The sequence below is a fragment of the Bombina bombina genome, chromosome 7 (assembly GCF_027579735.1).
Source record: "Bombina bombina isolate aBomBom1 chromosome 7, aBomBom1.pri, whole genome shotgun sequence".
Lineage (NCBI taxonomy): Eukaryota > Metazoa > Chordata > Amphibia > Anura > Bombinatoridae > Bombina > Bombina bombina.
The window spans coordinates 232,153,599-232,177,932 of NC_069505.1; the positions used below are offsets into that span (position 1 = coordinate 232,153,599).

The 24,334-nt window shown below is 36.2% G+C and overlaps 1 long non-coding RNA gene across 1 annotated transcript; it reads right to left on the reverse strand.

Moving 5' to 3' along the window:
- Nucleotides 1–1,664: 1,664 nt before the first annotated feature.
- LOC128666193 (uncharacterized) lies at nt 1,665–24,014 on the reverse strand. The gene is made up of 2 exons (XR_008403216.1): nt 23,713–24,014; nt 1,665–2,062 (listed from the first exon to the last, which is right to left on the reverse strand). It is a non-coding gene; the product is annotated as an uncharacterized LOC128666193 (long non-coding RNA).
- Between the last annotated feature and the right edge of the window lie 320 nt (nt 24,015–24,334).

Genomic DNA, 24,334 nt, shown 5'->3' on the forward strand with positions numbered 1-24,334 from the left:
TGCTGAAAGACCCAGCCACGTTTCATCTTCAATGCCCTTGCTGATGGAAGGAGGTTTGCACTCAAAATCTCACGATACATGGCCCCATTCATTCTTTCATGTACACGGATCAGTCGTCCTGTTCCCTTTGCAGAGAAATAGCACCAAAGCATGATGTTGCCACCCCCATGCTTCACAGTAAGTATGGTGTTCTTTGGTTGCAACTCAGTATTCTCTCTCCTCCAAACACGACGAGTTGTGTTTCTACCAAACAGTTCTACTTTGGTTTCACCTGACCATATGACATTCTCCCAATCTTCTGGATCATCCAAATGCTCTCTGGCATACTTCAGACGGGCCCGGACATGTACTGGCTTAAGCAGGGGGACACGTCTGGCACTGCAGGATCTGAGTCCCTGGCGGAATAGTGTGTTACTGATGGTAGACTTTGTTACGTTGGTCCCAGCTCTCTGCAGGTCATTCACTAGGTCCCCCCATGTGGTTCTGGGATGTTTGCTCACCGGTCTTGTGATCATTTTGAGATCTTGCGTGGAGCCCCAGATCGAGGGAGATTATCAGTGGTCTTGTATGTCTTCCATTTTCTAATTATTGCTCAAACAGTTGATTTCTTCACACCAAGCTGCTTGCCTATTGCAAATTCAGTCTTCCCAGCCTGGTGCAGGTCTACAATTTTGTTTCTGGTGTCCTTCGACAGCTCTGTGGTCTTCACCATAGTGGAGTTTGGAGTGTGACTCTTTGAGGTTGTGGACAGGTGTCTTTTATACTGATAACAAGTTCAAACAGGTGCCATTAATACAGGTAATGAGTGGAGGACAGAGGAGTCTCTTAAAGAAGAAGATACAGGTCTGTGAGAGACAGAAATCTTGCTTGTTTGTAAGGTGACCAAATACTTATTTTCCACCATAATTTGCAAATAAATTCTTTCCAAATCAGACAATGTGATTATCTGGATTTGTTTCCACATTTTGTCTCTCATAGTTGAGGTATACCCATGATGAAAATTACTTCTTAAGTGGGAGAACTTGCACAATTGGTGGCTGACTAAATACTTTTTTGCCCCACTGTAAATAAGCATTAAAATGTATAACTGACTCCTGGGAATCTACTGTTCAATAGATGATGAGTGCAACTAACACATAACTAACTGGTTTATTCTGCACAGGAACAAACTGCCTCAGTATTATGTCCTCTTAAAAGGGCAGTAAAGACAAAATTACATTTTTCATGATTTGGATAGCACATGCACTTTTAAACTTTCCAATTTTATTGTAATATCAAATTTGCTATGGTTTCTTGATATTCTTTATTGAAAAGCATACCTAGGCACTAGGCAGGTTCATTAATCTGGAAGGCATTACTGGGAGCTAACTGCTGCTTAGTGTCTGCACATATTTGCCTCTTGTCATTGGCTCATACAATGTGTTCAGAAAACGTCCAGAAGTGCATTGCGTCTGCTTCAGCAAAAGTTAGAAAGAGAAAGAAGCAAACTTGATAATAAAAGTAAAATGGAAAGCTGTTTAAATTGAATGTTCTATATCTGGGGTTTTCAAACCTGCCTCAGGTCTCTCTAACAGGCCAGGTTTTGTATTATTATAACTGTGTTGGTTATGCAAACCTGGGGAATATGTAATAAAGGGATTATCTGTCTTTTCAAACAATAACAATTCTTAAGTAGACTGTTCCTTTAATTTAACAATTGGGTTTTAGTCTGTCTTCAAATAATTGTATTTTTTAATTGTTGGTACATTGTTTTCATTAGATTAGGACACACAGAACTTGCACATTAACATGAAACTTTCAGAATATGAGAAAAGTGAATTAAAACATAATAAACCATTAGATTCATATAACAGAGACATAATCCCATCTGAAATCATAATCTTTCAATATCCTTCACTATACATCCTCCTCTTTACATCAAATTCATATCCTTCTCTTAATCTCTTCATTATTCTTCCACATGCCGTTTTATAATCTGTTCGGGGGTATCATTTTCATCACTTAACATAGTGTCTGGAAATCACTTAATTAAGGTTTGTCTCCACGGTGTCAAACAATTTGTCTGGGTAAAAAGATAAAAAGGAAACATATTATAAATATAAAATTAACTGGAGATCCCAAATGTCCATACAAAAAAATGTCTAGAATAAAAGAGAAGTGTAATTGAGTTTCGGATTATTTTGAGACATGTTTTAATCATGTGTCATGAACCAATGTTTGAATAGAAGAATCTTAATGTGAACTTGATATGTGAAACTGGTCAGAGATCTGTGTCTCACTCATTCAATGAACATCAAATAAAGTATTTAATAAGTTTAATCTTATTAAATAAAAGATCATCTCTCAAAACATCATTTTTTGCCACCAGAGAAAGAATGTGGCCCCTCAATAAACAATCCCATGGCATTACCAGCTCCAGTCGGGAAGCTTCTGCAAAGAAGTAGATAATATGGTTTTAAAACTGGAAATTTAAGAATGTTTTTCTCTGATTCATTTTCTGCTAAAATAACAACAATGACAGACTAAATGTTGTTTATACTGCTCACGTTCTTTCTACAGGGAAGATTATCTAATTTCTCGCGTAAATATTCTGGATCAAAAATCCTCAGCAAGTTTTATATCAGTTACCGTCTGTCTGCACCTCTCAAATTTCTCCAGATTGTTACTTTGTAATCACATTTTGCATCATCTGTGTATATGCATCATAAATAAATATCAAGTAGCAGCATTATTCTATTTCTCTTTTATAATGTTTATATATAAAAAACATTTGTATCCACTGTGCAATAAATAAATAATAGTTACGAATATGTCTTACTAATACTAAACAAACTGTAATTTGAAATATGATTTACTAATACTAAACAATCTGTAGTTACGCATATGACTTACTAATACTAAACAATCTGTAGTTACGCATATGAGTTACTAATACTAAACAATCTGCAGTTACGCATATGACTTACTAATACTAAAGAATCTGTAGTTGCACATATGACTTACTAATACTAAAGAATCGGTAGTTGCGCATATGACTTACTAATACTAAACAATCTGCAGTTACGCATATGACTTACTAATACTAAAGAATCTGTAGTTGCACATATGACTTACTAATACTAAAGAATCTGTAGTTGCGCATATGACTTACTAATACTAAACAATCTGTAGTTGCACATATGACTTACTAATACAAAACAATCTGTAGATACGCATATGACTTACTAATACTAAACAATCTGTAGTTGCACATATGACTTACTAATGCTAAACAATCTGTAGTTACACATATGTCTTACTAATACTAAGCAATCTGTAGTTACGCAGATGACTTACTAATACTAAACAATCTGTAGTTACGCATATGACTTACTAATAATAAGCAATCTAAAGTTACGAATATGACTTAATAATACTAAACAATCTGTAGTTATGCATATGACTTACTAATACCAAACAATCTGTAGTTATGCATATGACTTACTAATACTAAACAATCTGTAGTTACACATGTGACTTACTAATACTAAACAATCTTACACATATGACTTACTAATACTAAACAATCTGTAGTTACGCATATGACTTACTAATACTAAACAATCTGTAGTTACGCATATGACTTACTAATAATAAACATTCTAAAGTTACGAATATGACTTAATAATACTAAACAATCTGAAGTTATGCATATGACTTACTAATACTAAACAATCTGTAGTTATGCATATGACTTACTAATAACAAACAATCTGTAGTTACACATATGACTTACTAATATTAAACAATCTGTAGTTACACACGCCCCAAGTCCGCTACCTCAGAGTCACACTTGAGTCAAATCTATCCTTCGTCCCCCATATCCAATCGCTTTCTACATCCTGCCGCAACCATCTATGCAATATTTCCAAAATTTGCCCTTTTCTGAGTGCTGACACCACAAAGCAAATAATCCACTCCCTTGTTATCTCCCGACTTGACTACTGCCATAACCTACTCGCTGGCCTTCCTCTTTCCCGCCTCTCCCCCCTTCAATCTATCCTAAATGCCTCCACCAGGCTGATCCACCTTTCCCGTCGATCTGCATCTGCTGCACCTCTCTGCGAGTCCCTTCATTGGCTCCCCATTCACAGCAGAATTAAATTCAAAATTCTCACCCTTACATACAAAGCTCTCACCAACGCCGCTCCCCTCTGCATATCCTCTCTAATACACAAGTATACTCCAGCCTGTCCACTAAGATCCAACAATGACCTACTCCTTGCATCCGCAACTATCACCTCTTCTCATGCTAGACTGCAGGACTTCTGTCGTGCAGCACCTACCCTCTGGAACACTCTCTCTTGTGCTGTCAGGCTTTGCCCTAATCTGTCTTCCTTGCTCTCTGAAGACTTTTCTGTTCAGAGAAGCCTACCACCCAACTCAATAATAAATTAACTTCACTTACCTAACATTTCCCTCATCTAACTCTGTATTAACATCTTTCCAAATCTTGCAGTCCTCACCTCCTGTTTCTCAACCTCCTACCCTTCTAGATTATAAATTCCCACGGGAATAGGGCCCTCAATCCCTCCTGTATGTGTTTGTAAATTTTGTCCTGTCTTTTACAAGTCTTGTACTGTTTTATTTAAATGAATTGTATCCATGGACAGTGCTGCGGAATATGTTGACGCTTCATAAATAAAATATAATAATAATAATAATATGAGTTACTAATGCTAAACAATCTGTAGTTATGCATATGACTTACTAATACTAAACAATCTGTAGTTATGCATATGACTTGCTAATGCTAAACAATCTGTAGTTATGTATATAACTTACTAATGCTAAACAATCTGTAGTTACACATATGACTTTCTAATACTAAACAATCTGTAGTTATGCATATGACTTACTAATACAAAACAATCTGTAGTTACGCATATGACTTACTATTAGTAAACAATCTGTTGTTATGCATATAAGTTAAAAATACTAAACAATCTGTAGTTGCACATATGATTTACTAATACTAAACAGTCTGTAGTTATGCATATGACTTACTAATACTAAACAATCTGTAGTTATGCATATAAGATAAAAATACTGAACAATCTGTAGTTGCACATATGACTTACTGATACTAAACAATCTGTAGTTATGCATATAAGGGTAGTTGCACATTTGACTTACTAATACTAAACAATCTGTAGTTATGCATATGACTTACTAATAGTAAACAATCTGTAGTTATGCATATAAGTTAAAAATACTGAACAATCTGTATTTGCACATATGACTTACTAACACTAAACAATCTGTAGTTATGCATATGACTTACTAATACTAAACAATCTATAGTTACGCATATCACTTACTAATACTAAACAATCTGTAGTTATGCATATGACTTACTAATACTAAACAATCTGTAGTTATGCATATGACTTACTAATAATAAACAATCTGTAGTTATGCATATGACTTACTAATACTAAACAATCTGTAGTTACGCATATGAGTTACTAATGCTAAACAATCTGTAGTTACGCATATGACTTACTAATACTAAACAATCTGTAGTTACACATATGACTTACTAATACTAAACAATCTGTAGTTATGCATATAACTTACTAATACTAAACAATCTGTAGATATGCATATGACTTACTAATACTAAACAATCTGTAGATATGCATATGACTTACTAATAATAAAACAATCTGTAGTTATGCATATGACTTACTAATACTAAACAATCTGTAGTTATGCATATATCTTACTAATACTAAACAATCTGTAGATATGCATATGACTTACTAATACTAAACAATCTGTAGATATGCATATGATTTACTAATACTAAACAATCTGTAGTTGCACATATGACTTACTAATACTAAACAATCTGTAGTTAGGCATATGACTTACTAATACTAAACATTCTGTAGTTATGCATATGACTTACTAATACTAAACAATCTGTAGTTATGCATATGACTTACTAATACTAAACAATCTGAAGATATGCATATGACTTACTAATACTAAACAATCTGTAGTTACACATATGACTTACTAATGCTAAACAATTTGTAGATATGCATATGACTTACTAATACTAAACAATCTCTAGTTATGCACATGAATTACTAATACTAAACAATCTGTAGATATGCATATGACTTACTAATACTAAACAATCTGAAGTTGCACATATGACTTACTAATGCTAAACAATTTGTAGATATGCATATGACTTACTAATACTAAACAATCTGTAGTTATGCATATGACTTACTAATACTAAACAATTTGTAGTTATGCATATGATTTACTAATACTAAACAATCTGTAGATATGCATATGACTTACTAATACTAAACAATCTGTAGTTATGCATATGACTTACTAATACTAAACAATCTGTAGTTATGCATATGACTTAATAATACTAAACAATCTGTAGTTATACATATGACTTACTAATACTAAACAATCTGTAGTTATGCATATGACTTAATAATACTAAACAATCTGTAGTTATACATATGACTTACTAATACTAAACAATCTGTAGATATGCATATGACTTACTAATACTAAACAATCTGTAGATATGCATATGATTTACTAATACTAAACAATCTGTAGTTGCACATATGACTTACTAATGCTAAACAATCTGTAGATATGCATATGACTTACTAATACTAAACAATCTGTAGATATGCATATGATTTACTAATACTAAACAATTACTCTGACATGGGGTCTAGATTTAGCATATGGGTATTATGTCCATTTAAAAGTAAAATGAGAGATTCCCATTTAGGGTTTGCTCTCATTAATCTGTAAATGACTTATCTCGCACTGATCTTCCTCCCTCCCTATTTATACACGACAATAGGAAAGTGAACTGAATATCTCTCTTCAAGAGTCAAAGTGGAACAAAATTTTCAAAGTAATGGCACAAACCTCATTCTATCTATCTATCTATCTATCTATCTAACTATTGGGTACTTATAGAGTGCCAACTAATCACCCGTGAGGGTCTCAAGGTGCTAAGGGAAAGGGGATAGGAGAAAGGGGGGGATGGAGGAGGAGATGGGCATTCAGTCAAAGTATCTATCTATTGTCGAAGTATCTATCTATTGTATATATAGTCGAAGTATCTATCTATCATTAGCTTGGAAAGTATTACAGACTAGCACTAAATTGGCCACTAGGTGGTATTTAACCCCAGCACTTTTACAAATATGATTTTTCATTCATTCATAAAGAAGCTTGATCTATATTTGGAGGGCATGCTCCTTGATTTTTCTATTCTGGAATTAAGTTTTCATAGAAGTAGGAACAGCCGTTTCCTTTACAATTCACTCTGATCCTATTATTGCTTTATTTCATAAACCTGCCCCACCCATAAAGTGCAAATTGAGGGTTCAGTCATGTTATAGTTTTATAAACAGCGCTAGTACGCTACCCAATTTTGGAGACTAACAGATATCTCCTCTATAAAAGAGTGTTTATTATAATTATTTCCATCTATCTCTGTAGAAAGTCATCACTATATCATCAAGACCCATTAGATACTCATTAATTTATGTTTCTGATGAAAATAAAATATATTAAAATAGTAAAATTAGAGATATTTTCAGACTGTGGACAAAAACAAATGTTTTAATTAAAGACACCTTGAACTTGAAGTTGTTTCCTTTGCCTTCACTATAAATTACTAGGCTAATGTAGGCAGCTAATTGGTGTTAGAATCACTGACATCAGTCCAAACGCTGACCACCATTTTTGCCACACTAATAGTATAATAATGATAAGCTCTTGGATGTAGTTTATATCACTACGCAGGGTTCCAGTTGTGAAGAAGAGACGCCTTTTAAACAATATGATGATTATAATTAAAGGGACATTAAACCCAATTTTTTTTTCTTTTATGATTCAGATAGAGAATATCATTTTAAACAACTTTCTGATTTACTTCTGTTATCTAATTTGCTTCATTCTCTTGATATTCCTTCCTGAAAAGCATATCTAGATAGGCTCAGTAGATTCTGATTGGTGGCTGCACATATTTGCCTAATGTGATTGGCTCACCCATGTGCATTGCTATTTCTTTAACAAAGGATATCTAAATCAGTGGTTTTTAACCTTTTTTTTGCCGTGGCACACTTTTTTACATTAAAAAATCCTGTGGCACACCACCATCCCAAAATTTTAAAAAATCACACATTGTAGCCTAATACAGCATATATATATATATATACACATACACACAAACACACACATACTGTATGTATTGTGCTGTTATGCTATGTCTCCTACAAACTACCTCTGCACTGGGAGCAAAAAACAAGCAAAGTTTAAAAAATATGTCACACTGTTGTCAGTCTGCCGTGGCACACCTGAGGATCTCTCACGGCACACTAGTGTGCCACGGCACACTGGTTGAAAAACACTGATCTAAATAATGAAGCAAATTAGATAATAGAAGTAAATTGGAATTTTGTTTAAAATTGTATTCTCTGTCTGAATCATGAAAGAAAAATGTTGGGTTTAATGTCCCTTTAAGAGTGAGTTTAGATTGGTGGTGTGAATCCCCAGTTTAATGTAAATGGTTGGGGGGTTTCGAGGAAAAGAAGTGTCTCAACGTATGTTGCTTAGCCCTCGTCTGCTATACAAGAGAGACAGTAGTCGCACATAAATATGTACTAGGCTGTTGCCCCCTGTCGCCCATACTTTTTGTAATTGCTATGGAGATCCTAGCTGCTAGAATACGGTCAAATAATAAAATAAAAGGGTTGAACATCGGGAAGAAAGAATATAAAATATCGTTATACGCCGATGACGTTTTATTGACCTTGACCAACCCAGAGGACTCAATTAAAGCCCTAGAAGAGGTCTTCCAAGAGTTTGGCAAACATTCAAATTTCTTGATAAATAATAACAAATCAGAGGCTATATTTATCTCAACACCTGCACCGATCCTCCAGATTTGTAAACAACAAAATCCATACTCTTGGAGAGAGTCCTCGCTTAAATATCTGGGTGTCTATCTAACGACAGATATGGCAAGTTTGTATCTAGAAAACTATGTGAAATTAGCTGAAAACATCCAGCAAGATCTTAACCAATGGAAAAAAAAATCACTTTCCTGGTTTGGGCGGATACATACAATAAAAATGAATGTTCTTCCCCGCATTTTATATATTCTACAGACAGTTCCCATAGCTCTTCCAAAAAACTATTGTATTGACTTCCAGAGGATGATTAATGCCTTCATCTGGAACGGGAAAAAATCCCGGATAAATACAACCACAGTATACATGTCAAAAAAAAAAGGAGGGATGGGAGTACCAAATATCAAGAATTACTCTAGAGCAATAGTACTGCAGAGGGTAATAGACTGGCATACAAATAAAGATAATAAAGCATGGGTAGCATTAGAAACAGATTTAATCCAATATCACACAATTAGCAATCTATGTTGGATAACGGCAGAAAGCAGACCCCCAGGCATAGGAGACTACCCTCTGATCCAACACATAACAACACAGTGGGATAATATAGTAGGTACATATCCCAGCATATCGACACTTCCATCACCATTACTACCGATAGACAATAACGCTGAATTCCAGGGAGGTATAATCCCTAGATGCTATAATATAAAACAGATACAAGATACAACCCCACTAGTAAATTTTCTTGAACAAGGCAAATTGAAGCCTAAGGAAAGCCTCATAAATATAGCAGGGGGATCATATTCAAAATGGCTAAAATATCTCCAATTAAAAAACTTTATTTTTAATCACAGGCTAAAAGATAACTTAGTAAGAGAATTAACTACTTTTGAAAAGATATGTTATAAAGGAACCCCAATAAAAGGGTCAATTTCTTACAGTTACAAATTTTTAACAGAGACGGATAAACCTAAAAACCACGCATATATACACAAATGGGAAAAAGAGACTGGCACTCAGCTTGAAAATGCAGAGTGGAATCATATCTTTATAAAAACAGCTGAGACATCAGTATCTTCAAACATTCAAGAACTTAATTAAAAAGTATTAACTAGATGGTATCTTACACCAGCCAGATTGCATAGCATCTATCCGAATGCGTCAAAATATTGTTGGAGGAGGTGCGGCATGACCGGGACGATGAAACATATATGGTGGGATTGCCCATCGATTCAGAGGCTGTGGTCGGGCACCTCCTCTTGCATTCAGTTTATCCTAAATGAAACAGTTCAATTGGACATATATAATGCTCTTATGAATAGACCTATTAAAGGTAGCTGTAAAATTAAAGCTAAACTTATAACATATATTTTAAATGGTACCAAATCTATTATAGCAAGGAATTGGAAAAAAAAGGATATACTGAATGAAGACATGCTAATACCCAGAGTAAATGAGCTATTGGAGCTAGAAGAGTACTCATATAAAAAATCTAAGAGGGAGGACTGTTTTCTAAAGATACGCTTCTATTGGGAAGCATTCCTAAACAGAGATGGAGTATAGGGGGAGCACGGGGGGGGGGGGCGGGAGGAGGGGAGGGTTTTTTTTTTTTTTTTTATGTCTTTGTTTTTTTTTTTGTGTTTTTTTTTTCCCAAGATATTAATAAATATAATAAAGTAAAGCGCTGCAGTCTCAATCCCAATACTTGTTTTATTTTTATTTTTTGCCTTTTTTAAGTAAACATATAGTATATGGGAGAGAGACAACAGCTACAAAAAAAAAAAAAAAAAAATATGTACTAGGCTAATTCATGTGTATATATATATATATATATATATATATATATATATATATATGTGTGTGTGTTTAGTTAATATATTTTTTCAGTGGTTTTAAATACGATTTTAATATAATTATAAATGATGGATTATTACTTTAATATATACAATTTCTTGATTCAAAATATTTTGTATTTTTATTTACAGATACTTTTTTTATGTATAAAATATATATATTACTTGCCCATTAACTCTTAATTATTAATGTGATTTTATAAGGTGTGTGTTTTACATATTTTAAAAGTATTTCACATTTTGACATTTTACCACACAACAAGTAAAAAAAGCCATTAATAGGCTCAGTGTAAACTGTGTGGAAATTTACATAGTTGGCTCCCATAGACTTTAATGTGAAACAAAAACATACTTCCGCAAGCACAAAACAAAAATCTGACAAGATTGTAAATTTCAAGGTGTTTTGGAAGTAATTTTAACAACGATTAACTTCTGCCCAAAGTGATTAAAGTGATATTAAAATGTAAAAATTGTGTTTAACTGCTTTGTGGAGGGTAGACACATAATTATCTAGGAAAGGTTCTGAACGACTGCAGAGAGCACTGAGTCAAGAAAATGATTTGATCTAATTGCCTTGGGAACATAAAAAACACTTATTAACTATGTGTTGTTCAATATCTGCTTTCTTTATTGTATCTAATTCTTTTTTAACTCTTTGCCATTTAAGATTTGTGCTGTTCTGGAAACTAAAGGGTTAAGAAAACAGACAGCAGATCATACTCATTATGCAAATACTGAATTAAAGTGAATGTAAATTTTGATGCTAAAGTGCCCGGTTTTTAAAACTTAGATTAAAAACAGGGGCACTTTCATTCATCAAAATTTACATTTCACTCCTGTTGTGAAAAAAATCTTACCTTTTAATCTTCACAGCAGCTACAGCTTCCTCTGGTCTCACAAGCCATTTCTGATGTCAGAAATGATTGATAGGTCATCCTCCAATCACAGCTTCCCCCCCGGGGGAATCAGTGTCTGATACAACGCTGTGATTGAAGGAAGCTGGATGCCTCATTTTAGACCCAGGAAGAGGCTTTGAAATGGGTGGAGGAAGCTGGAGCTGCTGTGAAGTTTAAAAGGTAAGTTTTTTTTCACAACAGGAGTGAAATGTAAATTTTGATGAATTAAAGTGCCCCTGTTTTTAATCAAACTTTTAAAAACCGGGCACTTTAGCATCAAACTTTACATTCACTTTAAGCCATTTAAATTTCTTGTACAGTTTCTCTTGACCTCTTTATATCAATACAAAAAACTTTAAAGTCTTATAGAGATCACAGGTTCTTCCAAATTAATGTTAATGTTTGGGGGTCGCACATTTAAGTCACAACAGGAGCCAGTTCTAAGGATCCCATAAAATACATTTGTAGTGTCAAAGCCACCCAAGCAGAAAGGACACCCGCTGTGATTTAGTGTGATCAGGGGAGGCGCGTTCGCTTGCTAATGACTAATAATGAGCTCTTCCCAACACATTTAGAGCCACAGCAAGACTTTGGCAAACCAGTAGCAAACACATATGACCCAAATGACAATGTGTCAATGTTAAAGTAAAAGGAAATGATCCTATTGATTCCTGGGGTCTGACATCATCTGACTATGTTGAGTGTATGAGAGCCCACCCTGAGAAATTCACCATTTGTCTCTATGAAGACTGATGCAGTTTCCTTAGCTGTTTACCCACTTACAATAAATGTTGTGATGGTTTTATAAAAATACCTAAACAGGCGCAAGATGACCGCCACACCACCTTTTAAAGGGATATAAAACCCCAAAATGTTGTTTTGTGATTCAGACAGAACAAACCATTTAAAAAAAAGTTTCCACTTTACTTCTATTATCAAATTTGTTTCCATGATATTCTGTGTTAAAGAGATACCTAGGTGCACTACATGGCAGGAAATAGTGCTGTTATCTAGTGCTCTTGCAAATGAATACCATTCTTGCAAAACTGGAGCCAGATAGTGTTCCAGAAATGGGCCGGCTCCTAAGCATACGTCCCTGATTCTCAAGGAAAGATACCAAGAAAACAAAGAAAAAATGATAATAGAAGTAAAATCAAATTCTCTATCTGAATCATGGAATAATTTGGGTTTCATATCCCTTTAAACTTGCATCTATCAAGGGCCCAGTTGTGGCCTAGGCCAAGGGCTGCAGCATTAAGGGGCAGCAAATTTAGAAAGAAAGTTATAAAACACGATACATTCCAAATCGTATACACTTCAGCTGTTTCATTTACTACATGAACGGCTTGCCTGGTAGGTATTTTAGTTATACTGATTTATAATATCCCTTTTAGTGTTTTGTAAACACAATCTAATATTTTATGTTTGCAGATCTTGTTTCTTGAAGTGCAATATGGTTTAAACTGTTACCTTATATATATATATGGCTTGTATGGTAACAATACAAAACCTGAAAATTTGTTTCAGCATCCAGCGTAAAATGGCATAGCAGTAAAAAAAAAATCTGATTATAAAAAATCCTGATGTCACAGGGGTGTCTGAAAAATATCAGCCAACTATTATATAGAATCTGTATTAGGCTTTGAAGCCCTAACTGGAGATACATTTTGAAAAGTCATGATTTATTTTGTAAAAAGCACAAAATACAATACAGGCATACCATGTTTTATTGTGCTTTGCTTTATAGCGCTTCGTAAATATTGCTCATTTTACGAATTGAAGGTTCTTCGCAACCCATTGTCGAGCAAGTCTATCAGCGCCATTTTCCAACATATACACAAATGAATACATATATATATATATATATATATATATATATATATATATATATATACACACCTATATACACCAGCAGCAATTAAAAAATATGATTTACTGAAGGCTCTGATGATGGTTAGCATTTTTTAGCAATAACATATTTTTGAATTAAGGTATGTACATTGTTTGTTTTTGACATAATACTAATGCACACATAAAGGGACATGAAAGCCAATTTTTTCTTTCATGAGTCAGATAGAGAAAACAATTTTAAACAACATTCCAATTTACTTCTATTATCTATTGTCCTTCATTCTTTAGATATCACTTTATTGCGGTGGTCTGGAAATATCTCCGAGGTACACCTGTATATATGATTTGTGTGGCTAGCTCACAGTATATATCCCACAAATTAATGTTAAAATTGTTTAGAGCAAAATTCTAAAAATGGCTTTAGCACAAGGTGTAATATGTTTCAGTGGTAAAGGTGTTAATGGGAAATTAAGATTATAATTTATTTTCTCTATTTAAAAAATAAATATTTCTATTACATATCTAATGATCAAAATAAAATGTTATGCTTCTTATACACAGCATTGTTTGAAGACTCCCAATGAACCATAATTTTGAAACACTTAGGGGCCGATTTATGATGCTGCAAATGCAGCAGTGTCTGCGCGACCCTTCAGGCTCACCGGAAACATGTTAAGAAGCAGCAGTCTTAAGACTGCTGTTCCTTAACTTGTCTGCCACCTCTGAGCCAATTGGCCGCTAGCAGGGGGTGTCAATTATCCCAGATACAATCGATGTGCGGTGGACATGTACGCTATAGCGAATCATGTCCACCCGAACATGATAAATCGTTCCCTTAGTGGAGATTTTCTGAACATAAATGATTTTCTGAAGAAGGAAAACTAAAAAGAATATTTGTGTGAAATTAATATCATAACTGTAATTCTTTTTATATAAAAATAGTTCACATTTTTTACTAAAATTCTAATTATTAAAAAAACCTGATGTGTATTAAAACTATAATTCAACTATCATTTTAAAATCTGCCTTAAATTTTAAAACATCAACCATTTTTTAAATTTTAAATTATACATTCTACAGTATTTTATTATCTTTCTCTTTCAGAAGGATATATCCTTTTAGCTCTCTAAAGATTTATCTTAGGAAGTTGAGCAGAGGGGTGGAAATGAAAGGGAAAGTTCCTTTTAGCACTAAAGGTGCGATTACTGATGTGGGTTTAATTTGCTCTGCATTTATTTACCTATCCCACTCTTGACAAACCGCACTCACCGTGTGTGGCACATAGTCAGACACAGGCTCCAAAGCTCAGTGACAAACAGTAGCTGAAAAAGATCAAGAAGTTCCTACAACAAATTGGCGTCCGGCCTACTTTTCACAAGTGAGCCTGGGTCTGTGTTTTTATCCCAACACTTATGAGAGGCAAATCAACAAAAGGAAGTCAATTTGTCTGCTCATCAATCACTTGAATCACTTTGCTTACACACGACATGAAAAAAGGCACAAAGCTTTAGTTAGAACGATTTTGTCACCAAATGCAATTGTATAATTATAGTCACAGACAAATGGGCAAGAAACGCCTCTGTGAAAATTGCATAATAAAAAATCACTGCATTGAAATTATTGCAAGGTTTATAATCATGGGCATTTAAAGAATATTTTTTGTTGTACAAAATTGTTATATATCATTTTAAAAATGGTGGTTTATTGCAACAACTGGGTGCTTCAGTGACAGTCTACTCCAGAATTGTTATTGTTTAAAAAGATAGATAATCCCTTTATTACCCATTCCCCAGTTTTGCATAACCAACAGTTATATTAATGTACTTTTTACCTCTGTGATAACCTTGTATCTAAGCCCCTGCAGACTGCCCCCTTATTTCAGTTCTTTTGACAGGCTTGAATTTTAGCCAATCCGTGCTGACTCTTAAATAACTCCACGGGAGTGGGCACAATGTTATCTATATGGCACACATAAACTAGCAGTGTCTAACTGTCAAAACTGTTCAAATTCTCTGAGATAAGAGGCAGTTCAATGGCTTATACATTAGCATATGAGCCTACCTAGGTTTGCTTTCAACAAAAAATAACAAGAGAACAAAGCAAATTTGATGATGAAAATAAATTGGAAAGTTGTTTAAAATTACATGCCCTATCTGAATCATGCACGTTTAATTTTAACTAGGCTGTCCCTTTAACCTTAGATATAACAAGCAAAATACAAAATTCCAGGGGGTTTACCCGATGCCCCCTCTGGACACCCATATTTAAAATGCTGCCTTTGGAGGTAGTGATTGGGTTAATTCCCTGCAATGCTTTGCAACCCTCCTGAAATCTAAAAGGTTAAAATAAATGTTATGCTTACGTGAGGATTAGAGTTAAACGATTGGTTGTCTGGGGTAAGTTGTTACCATTAAAATGGGGCTGTTTTGATTAGAGAAAAATGAGGTTTATTTAGCAGCGCTAATAGAAGCTTGGAAATGATGATACCAATCTAACTAATGTATTATACAATCTTGTTTATTTAAAAATTCTTATAACACATAAAAACAACAGCAAATGCTATTCCTAATTAATAAAGGGACGTCTCCCTTATTCAACACTTTTAAAAACAAACTAGAACCATATATTGATAAACCCTAGAATTCCAGGTATAAAAGAATTAATTCTATAGATAACATATGGCAAGCAACAAATTGGTGAATTAAATTTGTAAAAGGCACAAATATATCAATCTTAATATATTAAAGCAAATAGATACAGTGCTAATGTTCAAAATGTTATTGGAAGGTGAGCGTAACGGTTTCAGTACAACTGTGATTAGAAATTTAGCATAACAGCTTTGCAGTTCTTTGGGAACCCCTGGGAGTTCGAAGTAACGGGAAGGGGACTTGACCGTTGGAGGAATTAGGCCTTGGGTGTGATTGGTTATTTACTGTAGGGGGCGGGCTTAGCACGCGCTGTTACGCATTTAAAGAAAGAGCGGGAGAATCTGTCATCAGAATAATTATCAAACCTTTCTAGAAAGTGCTGTGCTTGTCAGTTAGTAATTCTGCGATGTCGCATTTTGATGCGATTTTTGACCAACTTAAGTTGGAAGCTGCAAAAATGGGCCCTACCTGGCTCGAAGAAAAATTACGTCCATTGCTTAGCCCGGTCGTCGAACCCAGAGTGGATATCGTTGAGGTGGCTCCGAAAACATCGAGGCGTTCGAGGCCTCCAGTTCGTTCTGATGCTGAAGGGGGTAATAGCGGTCGGAGAAAATCCAGCCCCAGTCCGGGGTTAAAGGCGTCTGTGAGGAAGAAGTCAAGTTCGAGCTCCGGAAGTCGGCAGACCGGAGCGGAGTTTGCTGATAATGTGACGCAGTCCGGGAGCACTTGTTCCATTACGGAACAATTCACTGAGCCTGTAATGAAGGGTGATTCTTTGCCTAAGGGTAAGACGGCCAATTTAGGCCAGAAAGTAGTAATTAGAGGGAAAAAGCAAGCTAGTAAAAGTGACGGCCTGCCGAGGCCTATTTCTCTGTGTGAGGGTAATGAACAAGCGAGTATATGTAGTTTAGGTAGCGCCTTAATGAAAAAGAAAGGTGAGGGTTTGATTGTATCAGGGCCGATTGAAATACCTCAGGCAGTTTCAGAACAGTTACATAATGTTTCTAAGTCGGCTCAGTTTTTAAGACCTTGCAATAATACGGAAAATCAGGCTTATCGGGTGTTAGACGAGAGGGTGGAAAGGCCTGAAGCCAGCGATAGTCATCATGATACCGAGGTTGATAACGGTGTGGTAGAATTAGATTTATATTTAGATTCTTCTGAGGAGGATTTTATTCCTCCTTCTCCCAATGTAGTTAACACTATTAGCCAGTTTAATACGTCAGTCAGGGTCACGGGTGATCCAGTTTTAAAGGGCGAGTTAAGAATTTTGAGGGATAGGAATGTTGAAGTAATTAAAAATTTACCTGTCACTAATGATGTTTTTCTTTTAGATGGGAATGAAACTGGGTCACGGCCTGAGAATTCCCAGGGTCTTTTAATGGTGGGAAATGACGGCCTAAGTGGGGAGGCTTATGGCCTTCAGGAATCTTGGACGGAAAATATCAGGCTGGATATTGAGGACGGCGTTCCAGGGGTGGAACGTTTTAATGCAAAGGGAGAAGAAACAAGGGTGAGTACGGCCAACAATTTTAATTTTGGTCTTCAGGGCATGATGGGTCAGAGTATTAATAATACATTTCATAGCTCGGTTAACTCTGTTCAACGTCCAAACAGGTCTGGGATTGGGAGAATACAAGGTAGAGGTAGACAACGCAAGAGGTATGGGGATTTAAGGGGAGAAGGGTTTGAGGTCCCATCAGCTAAGAAGGGTAAGGGTGTTTCAGTGGATAGTAGGTTGGGTATGTCTACAGCTAGTAGGGGCATTGGAATTTGGGCACCTTCTGGGGGTTTGTCACATGTTTCTTTTTTACAGACGGAAAAAGGGCAGCAATTAATGTCTAACACGGATCCCAGGGCTACTGGTTTCCAGAATACAGAGAAGGTTACGGCTGCATCTCAAAGGATTCAGTCTGCAGTGCCTCAGGACCCGAGTACAGGTAATGAGGGATCTGGTGTTGTGAATCTGAATGTGGGGATTGATACAGTTGGTGTGCATGCTGATCCCTTATCTATAACTGTTGTAGCAGGTTTAAGGGACTTGTTAGCCAAATTAGAAGGAGCAAAAGTCACGGGGGGAGTCGCCAATTCATGGGTTCCCACAGAATTGGTTAACCAAAATAGGGTATTAGGGATTGGTGGTGAGGGAATAAAGGATGTAGGGTCAGTACCTCAATCTCAAATGGTCGGTTTATCTCAGCAAAAGGGGACTAATGTTGATAACAAAACGGATGGGGGTCCTGAGCTGAAGATTGCTGACACGGCTTTGGCCAGGTCTTGTTTGTGTTCTATTGGGCCTTTGGGCATGCATTTGACGGTAGAGTTAAGAGAAAAGATATACAAGAGAGATTTTATTGAATTATTTTCCCTCCTTCCTCTTGATCAGTCTTTTGAGATACCTGAAGATTCAAAAAAGGATTCGGCCAAGAAGGAAGAGGAGGAAAGGAAAAGACGTTACAGAAAATTACCAAAAACATTTACTAACTGGTTCCAGGCTTTTGTTATTTATGCTAGTGTATTTGCTGTTAAGTTCCCTGATCAAGGAGCGGCCCTCTTTTGTTATTTAGATGAAATTGCAGCTGCTCAGAGAACATATGGTGGTATGGCTTGGTGGTATTATGATGAACAATTTAGACAACGTTTGTCGGTTAAGCCTGAGATGAAATGGGATGATCGTGATATGGGTCTATGGCTAAAAGTGATGACTCCGTTAAGGTCTTCGCAGCCCTTTCGAGGGAGTGCCGGCGGATCTCTTCAAAACGGTTCGTCGGCAACAGCCAAAAAAGGTTTCTGTTTTGCTTTCAATGAAAAGTTCTGTAAATGGGGAGCATCATGTAAATTCAGACACGAATGTTCTGGGTGTGGTGGATCCCACCCTTCCAGTAAGTGTTTCAAAAAGAACAAATTGGGAGGAACACAGGAGCTCCCTGAAAAAGGGATTAACTCCGGTGAGGCTAAGCGGGATGGAGCTGTGGCTCGTACTTTACGCTAAACAGAAAGGTTGTGGTGATAAGGCCTTGTTGTTGCTACATGGTTTTGAGTTTGGTTTCAGAATTCCATCTTCTGGAGGCGTTGTTCATTACAGGGGTAACCTTAAGTCTGCTAGGGAATGGCCTGAGGTTGTTAGGAGTAAGCTTGAGAAGGAGGTTTCTTTGGGTCGAATGGCAGGTCCTTTTAAAATATCTCCTATCCCCCATTTGCGTATTTCTCCTTTAGGAGTGGTTCCTAAGAAAGAGCCTGGTAAATTTCGTTTAATTCACCACTTATCATTTCCAAAAGGTGGATCTGTTAATGATGATATTCCGGATGAATTATCGTCTGTGTCTTATACATCATTTGACATGGCGGTTAAGTTGGTTAGAGAGGCTGGGCAATTCGCTTTAATGGCTAAAATAGATATTGAGGCGGCTTTTCGGTTACTTCCAGTTCATCCTTCTTCACATTATTTGCTGGGTTGTTGTTTTGAGGGTTTTCTCTACATTGACTTATGTCTCCCGATGGGTTGTTCTATTTCTTGTTCTCTGTTTGAATGCTTTAGTTCATTTTTGGAATGGGTTGTTAAATTCAGGTCTGGATTTTCGTCAGTAGTTCATTATCTGGATGATTTTCTTTTTGTTGGTCCCCATGATTCGGACGTTTGTTTGAAATTAAGGGATTGTTTTTATTCAATGGCATCTGATTTTGGGGTTCCTATTGCAATGGAAAAATCTGAGGGTCCAGTTACGGCCCTTAAATTTCTGGGTATTACAATAGATTCTGAAAGTATGGAATGTAGGCTACCTCTGGAAAAGATTGTGGATTTGTCAGAAATGATTCAGCAATTTTTGGCGGTCCGTAAGGTGACTTTGAGAAAAATGCAATCTTTACTTGGAAAGTTGAATTTTGCTTGCAGAATCATTCCTATTGGTAGAGTTTTTCTAGAAGAATGTCATTGGCTACGTCTGGTGTTAGTAAGCCTCATCATTTTGTAAGGATTAAAAAAGGTCACAAGGATGATTTGAAAGTTCGGTTGGAATTCCTTAAAAATTTTAATGGTGTTGCAATATTCATGGAAGCTAGGGTCTCTAATGTTGATTTGGATTTGATAACTGATGCAGCTGGGGGTGTTGGTTTCGGGGCTTATTTTCAAGGGCATTGGTGCGCTGAAGTGTGGCCTCAAGAGTGGGTCAATTTAGGTTTAACCAAGAACCTAGTTTTCCTTGAGCTATTTCCTATTCTGGTGGCTCTGTTTGTGTGGGAAGTGGATTTGATGAATAAATCCATATTGTTTCATACAGATAATATGGGTGTTGTTTCTGCTATTAATTCTTTATCTGCATCATCATTACCAGTTTTGCGTTTATTAAGAGTGCTAGTCCTGAAATGTTTAAGTATGAATGTTTTCGTCAGGGCAAAACATATCCCTGGTAAGCTTAATTTGATAGCAGATTCTTTATCTCGTTCACAGTGGTCTCGCTTTCGAGAGTTGGCGCCTCAGGCGGACGTAGTTGGAGCGACGTTTCCCGTCCAACTTTGGAAGCTTGGGACGGAGGATTGGCTGAATTAATTAAAAAATCTTTGGCTCCAGGTACTTGGACGTCCTATGTATCAGTTTGGAAGGAATGGGAAATGTGGTTATGTCAATCTGAAATTAAAGAAGGGTATGATGATGTCACGGGTTGCTTATTGGAATGGATGTGGCATTGGGGAAATGTGGGTTTGTCACCATCTAATATGGAAAGAAGATTGGCGGCCCTTGCTTTTAGATTTCGCTTATTAGGTTTGTCTGATGTTACAAAGGTTTTTTGGGTCCGTCAGGTTCTTAAAGGCTTGAAGAAAAAGACAAAGGTTAGAGATAAGAGAAGACCTATTACATTTTCTTTACTTCAAAAAGTTTGGGTGGTATTAGCAGAGATTTGTGCATCAAGATTTGAATTAATATTATTTAGAACGGCCTTTGTATTGGCCTTTTTTGGGGCATTTAGAGTTTCGGAATTGGTAAGCCCTAGCAAAAAAGTGTCAGGTGGTTTACAAAAAGAAGATGTAATATGGAATGATAACAGAGTAGAAATATTACTGAGAAATAGTAAAACGGACATATATGGGAAAGGCAAGAACATAGTGCTATTCCCTAGTGGTGGTGAAATATGTCCATGTCAGGTAATGATGCTTTATGGGTCCATACGGCCTTTGCAGGATGGCCCTTTGTTGGTTCATTCAGACGGTTCTTTTTTATCACAATATCAATTTAGAGCCATTTTAAGAGGTTCAATTGTTTTATTGGGTCTTAATCCTTTAGAGTTTGGATCTCATTCTTTCCGGATTGGAGCTGCTACTGAAGCCGCTATGTTAGGTCTCAGAGAGGATATAGTTAAAAAGATTGGTAGATGGGGTTCAAGTCGTTATAAATCTTATGTTAGGCCTGATTTAAGGATTAAAAAAAAAAAAAAAAAAAAAAAAAAAACCTTGAATAGAATGTATGTTTTGGAATGTTTGAGTTGTAATCATCCTGAACACTCCTTTTTCTCTTATTTTAGGTGTAAAGATCGTATGGGTGATGGGGCATTCGTTTATATACTGGGCCAATGCTGAGGCCAGTAAGAAAATGGGCGGCCTTCAGCTTGGGTGTCCTGTGGATCAATGGGAGGTCAAATGGTTTGGGATTAGGGGGATGTGCTGGGAACTCTTTTTTCCGTTGTTTCTAGATTTTGGCAGAATGTTTCCTCGTCCTCAGGTTTTGATAGTGCATTTGGGGGGAAATGATTTAGGTATGATTCCTCAAAAGGAACTAGTTAGAAGAATCAAAAGAGATCTGGGCAACATAAAGGAACTTCATCCTGAAATCAAAATAATTTGGTCACAGATTACTCCTAGGTTGGTTTGGAGATCAGCGAGGGATTATGATAGGCTAGAAAAGAGTCGTAAAAAAATTAACAAAATAATTAGCTCTTTTGTTAAGAGGTTGGGGGGAGGCGTAGTTTTCCACCCAGATTTTGAAGTAGATGGGGCTGAGGAATTTTATTTAAAAGATGGTGTTCATTTTAACCAATTTGGGCTGCAGCTATTTATTTTCGATATAAAAGAAGCTTTGGGAAAAATATTGGGTTTGGCGGGACTGGGCTGTTCGGTCAGTCCAGTCGGTGGCGGGGGTGCTAGTTCCCAGACAAATATGGTACGCAATATGGCCAAGTGATTTGGAGGATTTTAAGTAGTTGCCTCTCCATGGGGTGAGTGGACAACTGGTTTTATAGGGGCAAGGGGTTCCCTATTAAAGTTTAGGTGTACTTGGACGGACTCAACAGGGATATAGCTGAGTCCAGTTGTTGAATAACGGCCATCTTGTTTTTGTGGGTTTGGGAACTAGCACCGCTGTGGTTTATGTTTTATTTGTCAGTAATGTTATTTATGAACATCAGGTATGTTCTGTGGAAAAATGTTTGAAAATGTTTGAAAATATTTATTACTCAATATTTAAATTGTGTTGTTAATAAAATGGCTGCGGCCAAATTTTATACCAAAGCTGTGTGTAACTCTTTTATTTATGTTATTATTTTAACTTATAATGGTTATAAGATTAAGGCCGGGGATTGACGACTTTAAAGGTCAGGGAACCCCTGGGAGTTCGAAGTAACGGGAAGGGGACTTGACCGTTGGAGGAATTAGGCCTTGGGTGTGATTGGTTATTTACTGTAGGGGGCGGGCTTAGCACGCGCTGTTACGCATTTAAAGAAAGAGCGGGAGAATCTGTCATCAGAATAATTATCAAACCTTTCTAGAAAGTGCTCCCTCCCTCCCTAATCTTTGTTTTCCTTCCTTGTTCGTGTTTGTCGCAGCAAGGCGGGGGTGCTAGTTCCCAGACAAATATGGTACGCAATATGGCCAAGTGATTTGGAGGATTTTAAGTAGTTGCCTCTCCATGGGGTGAGTGGACAACTGGTTTTATAGGGGCAAGGGGTTCCCTATTAAAGTTTAGGTGTACTTGGACGGACTCAACAGGGATATAGCTGAGTCCAGTTGTTGAATAACGGCCATCTTGTTTTTGTGGGTTTGGGAACTAGCACCGCTGTGGTTTATGTTTTATTTGTCAGTAATGTTATTTATGAACATCAGGTATGTTCTGTGGAAAAATGTTTGAAAATGTTTGAAAATATTTATTACTCAATATTTAAATTGTGTTGTTAATAAAATGGCTGCGGCCAAATTTTATACCAAAGCTGTGTGTAACTCTTTTATTTATGTTATTATTTTAACTTATAATGGTTATAAGATTAAGGCCGGGGATTGACGACTTTAAAGGTCAAGTAACAAATATCGTTATCAAGTTACACAGTTACTCTCCTTAGACATATAATTGGCTCAGGTGTGCTGGATAGTTAAAAGGCAAAAAGCAGCTGTTATTCTGAATTTAGAGCCAAAACAATCGTGGTTAATGGAAATGGTTAATTTAAAATATGAATACCTTGATGTCTTTAAAGTTCAGTTTGCGTGATTTAAAAAACCGCAGTGCAAATTAGTGTAGAGGTACCTTATTCTGTCCTGGTTGCAACCGCTGATATTCTTCACTGTGAGGGATTCACAGACTGTTTGATTCTGGTGCTTCTGATGAGTCACCTGACCTTCTCTTTGATTCAGAGGTCAGAGGTGATGATCCATTCTGTTAATGTAGTTATCCTTTTTTGTTTTCCTTTCTTCTTATAGCCCAAATATTACTTTCATCTGGGTTCCCTCAGACTTTTTGAGGTTTGAAGAAATCTTTGGTCAGTGTTTAGCAGTAACACTGTGTACCCTGAAGTTGCCAAAGGTAGATTTTAACTTACAGGGTCAGGAGAAAAGTTTAAAGTTGCAGGGTCACACAGCTTTGTGACAGTGGTAGATGAAGTTTAATAGAGTGTAGCAGGTCCCATTCAACGCGTTTCAATCACACATTTTTTGTGGAACAGTTGTTCCTGTACAAATAAAATAAAATAAAAATATTTTTTGAAAATGTGTTAATTCTTGTAGATCATGTCACCATCCGTGAGATGTCATTTTAAACCAGTTGTCACTCAATCCTTAGTGGGACCTTTAACGAGACATTAAACACTAAATAAAGGCTGGATAGAATGATGAATTCAAAGAAAAGATTAGTCTGAAAATAACATTTAAAT